The 10,747-nt window shown below is 40.4% G+C and overlaps 1 long non-coding RNA gene across 1 annotated transcript; it reads left to right on the top strand.

The window, feature by feature from the left end:
• Positions 1–6,605: 6,605 nt before the first annotated feature.
• On the top strand, positions 6,606–10,441 carry LOC135571211 (uncharacterized). Its single transcript, XR_010463683.1, has 2 exons — positions 6,606–7,181; positions 7,982–10,441. It is a non-coding gene; the product is annotated as an uncharacterized LOC135571211 (long non-coding RNA).
• Positions 10,442–10,747: the final 306 nt, after the last annotated feature.

Raw genomic sequence — 10,747 nt, 5'->3', positions numbered from 1 at the left:
ATACATCACTGTGGCTGTCCTATTTTGGGATCTATGCAGCCTCAAAACAGGCTTGTTTTTGCTTAATGGTCAAACCATGATTTTTTCTCTAAATTGTCTGGGGGTCTTTAAAAATCGATAAAAGCTCAAAACTTTCCCCAAATGGTCTCAAATTATATGTATGGGCACCCTGGAACATAGCATGTATGATATATCACTGTGACTTTCCTATTTTGGGATCTATGCAGCCTCAAAACAGGCTTGTTTTGCTGTATGTTCAAATCATGGCATGTTTATATAAATTGTTTAAAAATCGATAAAAAGCTCCAATGTTTACGAAAATGTTCTCAAATTGGAGATCTAGTTACACTGGAACAGGGCATGTGTGATACCAGGTGTTTAGTAAAACATAACTACACGAAAATCACTACATGCCGTGGCCCCCAGATAGACCCTTCTCTAATATATATGCTACGTGACTTTTTGGAAACGGATCAGACAAAACAAGGGGTTGGAAACGGATCAGACAAAACAAGGGGTTGGAAACGGATCAGACAAAACAAGGGGTTGGAAACGGATCAGACAAAACAAGGGGTTGGAAACGGATCAGACAAAACAAGGGGGTTGGAAACGGATCAGACAAAACAAGGGGTTGGAAACGGATCAGACAAAACAAGGGGTTGGAAAACGGATCAGACAAAACAAGGGGTTGGAAACGGATCAGACAAAACAAGGGGTTGGAAACGGATCAGACAAAACAAGGGGTTGGAAACGGATCAGACAAAACAAGGGGTTGGAAACGGATCAGACAAAACAAGGGGTTGGAAACGGATCAGACAAAACAAGGGGTTGGAAACGGATCAGACAAAACAAGGGGTTGGAAACGGATCAGACAAAACAAGGGGTTGGAAACGGATCAGACAAAACAAGGGGTTGGAAACGGATCAGACAAAACAAGGGTTGGAAACGGATCAGACAAAACAAGGGGTTGGAAACGGATCAGACAAAACAAGGGGTTGGAAACGGATCAGACAAAACAAGGGGTTGGAAACGGATCAGACAAAACAAGGGGTTGGAAACGGATCAGACAAAACAAGGGGTTGGAAACGGATCAGACAAAACAAGGGGTTGGAAACGGATCAGACAAAACAAGGGGTTGGAAACGGATCAGACAAAACAAGGGGTTGAAACGGATCAGACAAAACAAGGGGTTGGAAACGGATCAGACAAAACAAGGGGTTGAAACGGATCAGACAAAACAAGGGGTTGGAAACGGATCAGACAAAACAAGGGGTTGGAAACGGATCAGACAAAACAAGGGGTTGGAAACGGATCAGACAAAACAAGGGGTTGGAAACGGATCAGACAAAACAAGGGGTTGGAAACGGATCAGACAAAACAAGGGGTTGGAAACGGATCAGACAAAACAAGGGGTTGGAAACGGATCAGACAAAACAAGGGGTTGGAAACGGATCAGACAAAACAAGGGGTTGGAAACGGATCAGACAAAACAAGGGGTTGGAAACGGATCAGACAAAACAAGGGGTTGGAAACGGATCAGACAAAACAAGGGGTTGAAACGGATCAGACAAAACAAGGGGTTGGAAACGGATCAGACAAAACAAGGGGTTGGAAACGGATCAGACAAAACAAGGGGTTGGAAACGGATCAGACAAAACAAGGGGTTGGAAACGGATCAGACAAAACAAGGGGTTGGAAACGGATCAGACAAAACAAGGGGTTGGAAACGGATCAGACAAAACAAGGGGTTGAAACGGATCAGACAAAACAAGGGGTTGGAAACGGATCAGACAAAACAAGGGGTTGGAAACGGATCAGACAAAACAAGGGGTTGGAAACGGATCAGACAAAACAAGGGGTTGGAAACGGATCAGACAAAACAAGGGGTTGGAAACGGATCAGACAAAACAAGGGGTTGGAAACGGATCAGACAAAACAAGGGGTTGGAAACGGATCAGACAAAACAAGGGGTTGGAAACGGATCAGACAAAACAAGGGGTTGGAAACGGATCAGACAAAACAAGGGGTTGGAAACGGATCAGACAAAACAAGGGGTTGGAAACGGATCAGACAAAACAAGGGGTTGGAAACGGATCCAGACAAAACAAGGGGTTGGAAACGGATCAGACAAAACAAGGGGTTGGAAACGGATCAGACAAAACAAGGGGTTGGAAACGGATCAGACAAAACAAGGGGTTGGAAACGGATCAGACAAAACAAGGGGTTGCTCGCCAATTTGCCGATGATTTGATTTATTATTTTTTATTTTCATTTTTTTTAATTATTATTATTATAATATTTTCTTTCCGCCTTTATTTAATCTTTATTTAACCAGGCAAGTCAGTTAAGAACATATTCTTATTTTCAATGACGGCCTAGGAACGCAGAATGACAGATTTTTTACCTTGTCAGCGAGGGAGTTCCAACTTGCCACCTTACAGTTAACTAGTCCAGCGCTCCAACCACCTGATTACATTGCACTCCAGGAGGAGTCTGTCTGTTACGCGAATGCAGTAAACTACGTAAGTTTCTAGCTGCATTACACTTATCTTACAAAAAACAATCAATCAATGACTGTCGTTGCTCCAATGTTACTTCACCATAAACATCAATGCCTTTCTTCAAATCAATACACAAGTATATATTTTTAAACCTGCATATTTAGCTAAAAGAAATCCAGGTTAGCAGGCAATATTAACCAGGTGAAATTGTGTCATTTCTCTTGCGTTCATTGCACGCAGAGTCAGGGTACATGCAACAGTTTGGGCCGCCTGGCTCTTTGCAAACTAATTTGCCAGAATTTTACGTAATTATGACATAACATTGAAGGTTGTACACTGTAACAGGAATATTTAGACTCATGGACCCGTTAGATAAAATACGGAACGGAACAAACGTCTTGTTTTCGAGGTGATAGTTTCCAGATTAGTCAAAGGTATATATATGGTTTAGAGAGAAATAGTTGACGCGTTATAATTCCTGTAATAACTTGCGGCTGAATTTGAAAGGGATTCCTTCGTTATTTTACTGTTCATGTCTTCCATAGAGAATGTCTTGATCAACTTCAGATAAGGTCTGTGTTTCGTGCAGGTTAGGGTACAGGTTAGGGTACAGGTTAGGGTGCAGGTTAGGGTGCAGGTTAGGGTACAGGTTAGGGTGCAGGTTAGGGTTCAGGCTTAAACCACCTCTGCGTTTTGATACCCGTGTAAATCTCACTAGGATAAGGTAACGTTTGTCAACATATTTTCATAAATGATCTTTGCTTATATTTAGCCAATATTGATGAGAGTTACCTTGTCCTATGGATATCTACACAGTTATACAATTGGCAAGGTGGTGTAAGCCTACACTCAACACAGACCTTATTTTAAGTGAATCTAAAAATATCTTATGGAATAAATGAAGGAACCGCTTTTCAGATTTTGCTAGAAGGTGTCATGGGAATTATGACTCGCACTTTGGTAGTCAATTCTTACCATGTCCATTATTAAAATAGGATTTCCTGCATATAGAAATTACAGTTTTTGTTTTCAACATTCATCACAGGTAACTTAAACTCTATTTTTATTCAAACAGTTGAGAGTATTTGTCTCCTAAGCAGACTCTTCAGTATCATTGTCACTTCAGAGGTGTGTGTGTGTGTATGTGTGTGTGTGTGTGTGTGTGTGTGTGTATTATATTAAGTTAAAATAAAAGTGTTCATTGTTCATTCAGTATTGTTGCAATTGTCATTATTACAAAAATGTGTGTGTGTGTGTAACGGATGTGAAACTGCTAGCTTAGTTAGCGGTGCGCACTAAATAGCGTTTCAATCGGTGACGTCACTTGCTCTGAGACCTTGCAGTAGTAGTTCCCCTTGCTCTGCAAGGGCCGCGGCTTTTGTGGAGCGATAGGTAACGATGCTTCGTGAGTGACTGTTATTGATGTGTGCAGAGGGTCCCTGGTTGGCGCCCGGGTATGGGCGAGAGGACGGTCTAAAGTTATACTGTTACATGTGGATGATATATATACACAGTGGGGCAAAAAAGTATTTAGTCAGCCACCAATTGTGCAAGTTCTCCCACTTAAAAAGACGAGAGAGGCCTGTAATTTTCATCATAGGTACACTTAAAGTATGACAGACAAAATGAGAACAAAAAATCCAGAAAATCACATTGTAGGATTTTTTATGAATTTATTTGCAAATTATGGTGGAAAATAAGTATTTGGTCACCTACAAACAAGGAAGATTTCTGGCTCTCACAGACCTGTAACTTCTTCTTTAAGAGGCTCCTCTGTCCTCCACTCGTTACCTATATTAATGGCACCTGTTTGAACTTGTTATCAGTATAAAAGACACCTGTCCACAACCTCAAACAGTCACACTCCAAACTCTATGCTGGATTATACTATAGCTGAGATCCCAATACCCATGTAAACATAGCTAAACATAGCTTACTGATAGATCAATGAGGTCAGATCCCAAAACCCATGTAAACATAGCTTACTGACAGATCAATGAGGTTAGATCCAATACCCATGTAAACATAGCTTACTGATAGATCAATGAGGTTAGATCCAATACCCATGTAAACATAGCTAAACATAGCTTACTGATAGATCAATGAGGTTAGATCCCATACCCATGTAAACATAGCTAAACATAGCTTACTGACAGATCAATGAGGTTAGATCCCAATACCCATGTAAACATAGCTTACTGACAGATCAATGAGGTCAGATCCCATACCCATGTAAACATAGCTTACTGATAGATCAATGAGGTCAGATCCCAATACCCATGTAAACATAGCTTACTGATAGATCAATGAGGTCAGATCCCAATACCCATGTAAACATAGCTTACTGATAGATCAATGAGGTCAGATCCCAATACCCATGTAAACATAGCTTACTGACAGATCAATGAGGTCAGATCCAATACCCATGTAAACATAGCTAAACATAGCTTACTGACAGATCAATGAGGTTAGATCCAATACCCATGTAAACATAGCTTACTGACAGATCAATGAGGTTAGATCCAATACCCATATAAACATAGCTAAACATAGCTTACTGACAGATCAATGAGGTTAGATCCAATACCCATGTAAACATAGCTAAACATAGCTTACTGATAGATCAATGAGGTTAGATCCAATACCCATGTAAACATACCTTACTGATAGATCAATGAGGTTAGATCCAATACCCATGTAAACATATCTTACTGACAGATCAATGAGGTTAGATCCAATACCCATGTAAACATACCTTACTGATAGATCAATGAGGTTAGATCCAATACCCATATAAACATAGCTTACTGACAGATCAATGAGGTCAGATCCCAATACCCATGTAAACATAGCTTACTGACAGATCAATGAGGTTAGATCCAATACCCATATAAACATAGCTAAACATAGCTTACTGACAGATCAATGAGGTTAGATCCAATACCCATGTAAACATAGCTAAACATAGCTTACTGATAGATCAATGAGGTTAGATCCAATACCCATGTAAACATACCTTACTGATAGATCAATGAGGTTAGATCCAATACCCATGTAAACATAGCTTACTGACAGATCAATGAGGTTAGATCCAATACCCATGTAAACATACCTTACTGATAGATCAATGAGGTTAGATCCAATACCCATATAAACATAGCTTACTGACAGATCAATGAGGTCAGATCCCAATACCCATGTAAACATAGCTTACTGATAGATCAATGAGGTTAGATCCAATAGCAATGTAAACATAGCTTACTGACAGATCAATGAGGTCAGATCCATATACCCATGTAAACATAGCTTACTGACAGATGAATGAGGTCAGATCCAATACCCATGTATTGCGAACAGGTCGATTGTAGCGGTAGTCGTTTCGATGGAGAATAACTTTACAGTTATTTTGACCGCGGTGGTTATTGAAGTCGTAGTTTCGTGGAAGAAACCGTTGTTGTGCATCATCTTTCAACGCTCCAATACCTGATAATGACCAAACCTGTTTAGGCTTTTTGGGAATTTAACTTCAATGAACCTGAAAGTGTTCATAGTATAAACATCTGTTGGGTTGGTAGAATGTGGAAAGACCCACCTCATTGGTTAATATTCACTGTAGTAGAAACATCTGTTGGGTTGGTAGAATGTGTAAAGACCCACCTCATTGGTTAATATTCACTGTAGGAGAAACATCTGTTGGGTTGGTAGAATGTGGAAAGACCCTCCTCATTGGTTAATATTCACTGTAGTAGAAACATCTGTTGGGTTGGTAGAATGTGGAAAGACCCACCTCATTGGTTAATATTCACTGTAGAAACATCTGTTGGGTTGGTAGAATGTCCAATTTGTAAGTCGATCTGGATAAGAACGTCTGCTAAATGACTTAAATGTAAATGTAATGTAAATGAAAGACCCACCTCATTGGTTAATATTCACTGTAGGAGAAACATCTGTTGGGTTGGTAGAATGTGGAAGTAGGTTTTAAATTCATACTTATTACAAATCTGCAGTTGTCTGACTATTCTATTATTATTTAATGAAAAAAATGTAAAAATGCACTTTTTGTCTGGAAATAAAATAAATATGTATCTGCGTTAACCACTCCAGTCAACAGATGGCGATATGCGTTTTTCAGGCGATGCTATCAGAGTGACGTATAATGTAGTGGACGGGACGCTTCTTCAACAACATCTCGTCAGCCACCTCGGTAGCTTCCTAGCGGAAACGTTCAAGCTGTTCAGACTGCTTCGGTCTATATTTACTTCTGTATTTGGAACATAATTCTGTCTTTTAACTAGTTTCCCCATTTCATGTCATATTTCCGTTTAGTCAGGTAACGGTAGCTGGTTTGATAAATGAGCCTATCACTAGGCTAGTCGCTAACTAGCTAGGTTAGCTGGCTAACATCCCCGACCATGAGCTCAGCAAGCTGCTGCCCTCCTGCTAAAAAAGAGGTCTGCTGGAAGGAGAAAGAAGGTATTTGGCTGAACGTTGTCGTGAAAGAGGAGAATGAAGAGGAGGATGTCACAGTAAACGAAGAAGTAGAGGGTGAGGCTGTTACACAGAAAGAAGAGGAAGAAAACGATTATACTTTTTTTGGAGTGAATGAAGGAGAGATAACTGTCATATTGAAGGAGGAGGAGAGGGAAGAAGAGGAGGAGACAGAAGATCTGAGTAACACCAGTAAGTCCTGTCTTGAAAATAGTTGTTGAACTGATACGTGGTTTTAAAACGGCATTCTACTCTAGTTCTGAGCTTAAATGCCGTTTTTTAATGTAGGAATTGATAAAGCTACACTGTAAGATGTGAATACCATCAAGAAGCTGGCCAACAACAAAACTTTAACAATGGATTTGCACCCAAAATCACAACTTAAATGTCTCACGGAATGGACTTGCCTTCATTCAATACTGCAATTCCACTGTACTAAACTGGAGGCGATTTCCAGCCCACCGTTGACTGCGGTCAAGTGAGCCGACAGTCGCAAAACGCGGTCAGGCCATCTGCTCTTCAGTTTCTTCCTGAATTTGCGTGCGTGAAAACACTTTACGGAATGGCGTTTTTTCAGGTAGGGAAACTGAGTTGAATGGACTCTCATGCACAGGTTGTCGAGACGATGGCTACAAATCATTCCAAGCAAACCGTTTGAAGCACACCTATTCAATCTTCCATAATAAAGATGATACCAAATCGTTTATTTAATTTTCGTGTTATCATAAAGTACTTTATCATTGCTAGAGTGTCAAGCGTAGGCTGGACTGGTGTAACGCTACAACATACAATGACATTCTAGACCATTCTATAGGCCTCTCTGACTAAGAACCACACAGAGACCTGCATTTTGTAGTGGCTTTAATAACACTTGTGAAAAGTGACTTCAGGTGATTGAGGGATCTAGTCTAGATTATACATCATAGGAAGTTTTATCATGTGGAGGTTTCATTCAGGTCTGTTTAATTAAATCATCTGTTTGTCTTTGACAGGAGAGAGACCAGACTCTCCTTCTGACAGCAGGAAGAGTCCTTCAGGGAAACCAGACCCCGAGATGTCCAAACCAGCAGGACGACATCACTGCTCCCAGTGTGGAAAGAGTTTTACTCAGTTAGGGAGCCTGAGAACACATAAGAGAATACACACTGGAGAGAAGCCTTACCACTGTTCCCAATGTGGAATGTCATTTACCCAGTTAGGGAGCCTGCAAACGCATGAGAGGGGACACACGGGGGAAAAGCTTTTCCAATGTTCCCATTGTGGAAAGAGTTTTGGCCAGGTAGGAAACCTGAACAAGCATGAGAGGACACACACAGGTAAGAAGATGTACCGCTGCTCCCAGTGTGGAGAGAGATTTACCCGGTTAAGGTACCTGAAAGAGCATGAAGGAATACATACAAATACACAGGAGGAGAAGACATACCACTGCTCTCATTGTGGAAAGACATTTTCCCAGTCAGAGAACCTGAAAACACATGAGAGAATCGAGAGGCTGTGTTCTGACTTGTGTTTCTGACTGAGAATGTGTGTGTTTGTTTGGGCTGTCAGACTTGAGTTCACTTTGTGTAATGTTAGTGCACTATTTTTAATTGTGATTAATCCATTGTCTGAAAGGGTTAAAACACACTGAAAACATCCAGAATACATCCTATATACATCTAGAATCTACAATGCCATGTAAACACAAGATGACATTGAGGTTAAATAAAGTGTGATTTATCAATGGAACATATTTTGACACGTCCACTGTGTGTCTCTGTAGAGTCATAATATCCATAACAACTAGAGGTCAAACAGGGAGATGGTTCCATTCATTTTCCCCACAGGGCTGTGTTTTGTTTAGACTCACCCTGGTGTGATGTTTTGATAACCATGTAAACCTCTCTGGGACAAGGTGACTGAGGACACAGTGTGTTGTCAATTTATTGTCATGTTTTTAAAATGGTACAAATGCCTTTATTTTAGCTGGACCCCAGGAAGAGTAGCTGTTGCCTTGGCAGGAACTAATGGGGATCCATAATAAACCCCAGGAAGAGTAGCTGCTGCCTTGGCAGGAACTAATGGGGATCCATAATAAACCCCAGGAAGAGTAGCTGCTGCCTTGGCAGGAACTAATGGGGATCCATAATAAACCCCAGGAAGAGTAGCTGCTGCCTTGGCAGGAACTAATGGGGATCCATAATAAATACAAATACTTTTATCAATATATTTGTCTCTCTCTACTCTCAGATTTGAAAATGCTAATTAGCATCAAAGAAGACAACATGCAATACTACAAATCTCTGCAAGCTCCAGCAATTAATCTCTAGCCGACACCTTTCACAGAACAGTTCACAGAATTGTCCATTGAATAAATGTTGACAATTTAATCATTGCTACATTAAGGCCTGATTGGTGGAGTGCTGCAGAGATGGTTGTCCTTCTGGAAGGTTCTCCCGTCTCCACAGAGGAAATCTGGATCTCTGTCAGAGTGAACATCGGGTTCTTGTTCACCTCCTTGACCAAGGCCCTTCTCCCCCGATGTCTCAGTTTGGCCGGGTGGCCAGCTCTAGAAAGAGTATTGGTGGTTCCAAACTTCTTCCATTTAAGAATGATGGCGGCCATTGTGTTCATGGGGAACGTCAATGCTACAGACATTTTTGGTACCTTTCCACAGATCTGTGCCTCGACACAACCCTGTCTCAGGGCTCTATGGAAAATTCCTTTGACCTCATGGCTTGGTTTTTGCTCTGACATGCACTGTAAACTGTGGGACCTTATATAGACAGGTGTGTGCCTTTCCAAATCATGTCTAATTTATTGAATTTACCACAGGTGGACTCCAATCAAGTTGTAGAAACATCTCAAGTATGATCAATGGAATCAGGATGCATCTGAGCTCAATTTTGAGTCTCATAGCAAAGGGTCTGAATACTTAAGTAAATACATTTTTCAAAAATTTCAAATCTGTTTTTGGTTTGTTATTATGGGGTATTGTGTGTAGGTTGATGAGGGGGAAAACATATTACATTTTAGAATGAAGCTGTAACGTAACTAAATGTGGAATAAGTGAAGGGGTCTGAATACTTAATGAATACACTGTATACCACTGGAAGAGGTTTCTACCATTGGCAGTTTTGTACACAGTCAGGTGATACGTGGTATAGAAAGTCCAATCTTAGGAGAGAACATGGAGGCACTATACTGTGTGTCTGCAGGTGTCTATCTGGTCAAAACCACTGATACAGGTGTCCCTCCACCCTCTGGTGGGATGGATCATGTCTACAGAGGAACCTACATTCAAATACTTAGATTTGTGAAATTATTAGATATTACTTGTTAGATATTACTGCACTGTCGGAGCTAGAAACACAAGCATTTTGCTACACCTGCAATAACATTTGCTAAACACGTGTATGTGACCAATAAAATGTAATTCTGATTTGAAATAAACGTCCTATTTATCAAAGGTGCTTTTGGCTGGTGTCAAAATGACTCCAAAGGATTTGAATGTGTTATGTTGGATGAATTGAATGAACCACATTTTGGCTGTGATAAAAGATATGCCTCTGGGGTCAAAATGATCCATTGCAGAACTATGGATCAATGTAAATATGTAGTGGGTCTTGAGTTTGTTTTAAATTATCACTCATTATAAACGAATCAATCAACACATGCTTTTCTTTGAACGACTTAATTAATATGATAATCAACTTTAATGAAATAAATGAAAAATAAACGTTTGGTTCCTCAACTGCGTTGCCCCTCCAGTCAGCAGA

Source organism: Oncorhynchus nerka, unplaced genomic scaffold (genome assembly GCF_034236695.1).
Source record: "Oncorhynchus nerka isolate Pitt River unplaced genomic scaffold, Oner_Uvic_2.0 unplaced_scaffold_696, whole genome shotgun sequence".
Lineage (NCBI taxonomy): Eukaryota > Metazoa > Chordata > Actinopteri > Salmoniformes > Salmonidae > Oncorhynchus > Oncorhynchus nerka.
Note: the sequence above shows the minus strand (reverse complement) of the source record. Positions and strands in the feature narration are given on the sequence as shown.